The sequence below is a fragment of the Pteropus vampyrus genome, unplaced genomic scaffold, assembly GCF_000151845.1.
Source record: "Pteropus vampyrus isolate Shadow unplaced genomic scaffold, Pvam_2.0 Scaffold27, whole genome shotgun sequence".
In the NCBI taxonomy this organism is placed as follows: Eukaryota; Metazoa; Chordata; class Mammalia; order Chiroptera; family Pteropodidae; genus Pteropus; species Pteropus vampyrus.
This window is the reverse complement of record NW_011888808.1, coordinates 857,085-857,482: the sequence shown is the minus strand read 5'-3', so window position 1 is coordinate 857,482 and position 398 is coordinate 857,085.

Below are 398 nucleotides of genomic sequence, written 5' to 3'. Positions count from 1 at the left end.
TATTTCATCCTTGCTGCATTTTAGTTTCTCTCACTACACTAGGATTTCTACAGAAGTCTGAAAAGAACCATCCATATTCCTGTACACTAAAATTCAGTCAATTCTGTTCAAAGCTAGACTAAGAAAAGTGGGTGATGTCAGAAAAATACATTAGAGCCCCACCTAACAGAGAGCAAGGAGAAAGCTTATTGCCCTGGATATGTACACTATGCAATATACTGTTGATGTATTATAGCATTGTTCTCTTGAAACTGATATAATTGTATTAATCCGTGTAACCCCAATAAATTTAATAAAATTTTTTAAAATGTCATCTATTCCAACTAATATTCTAAGAATATTTGTCCTACTTTAAGTAATAAGTCTAGAAGAAAAGTGCTTTTTATTAATAAAATTGG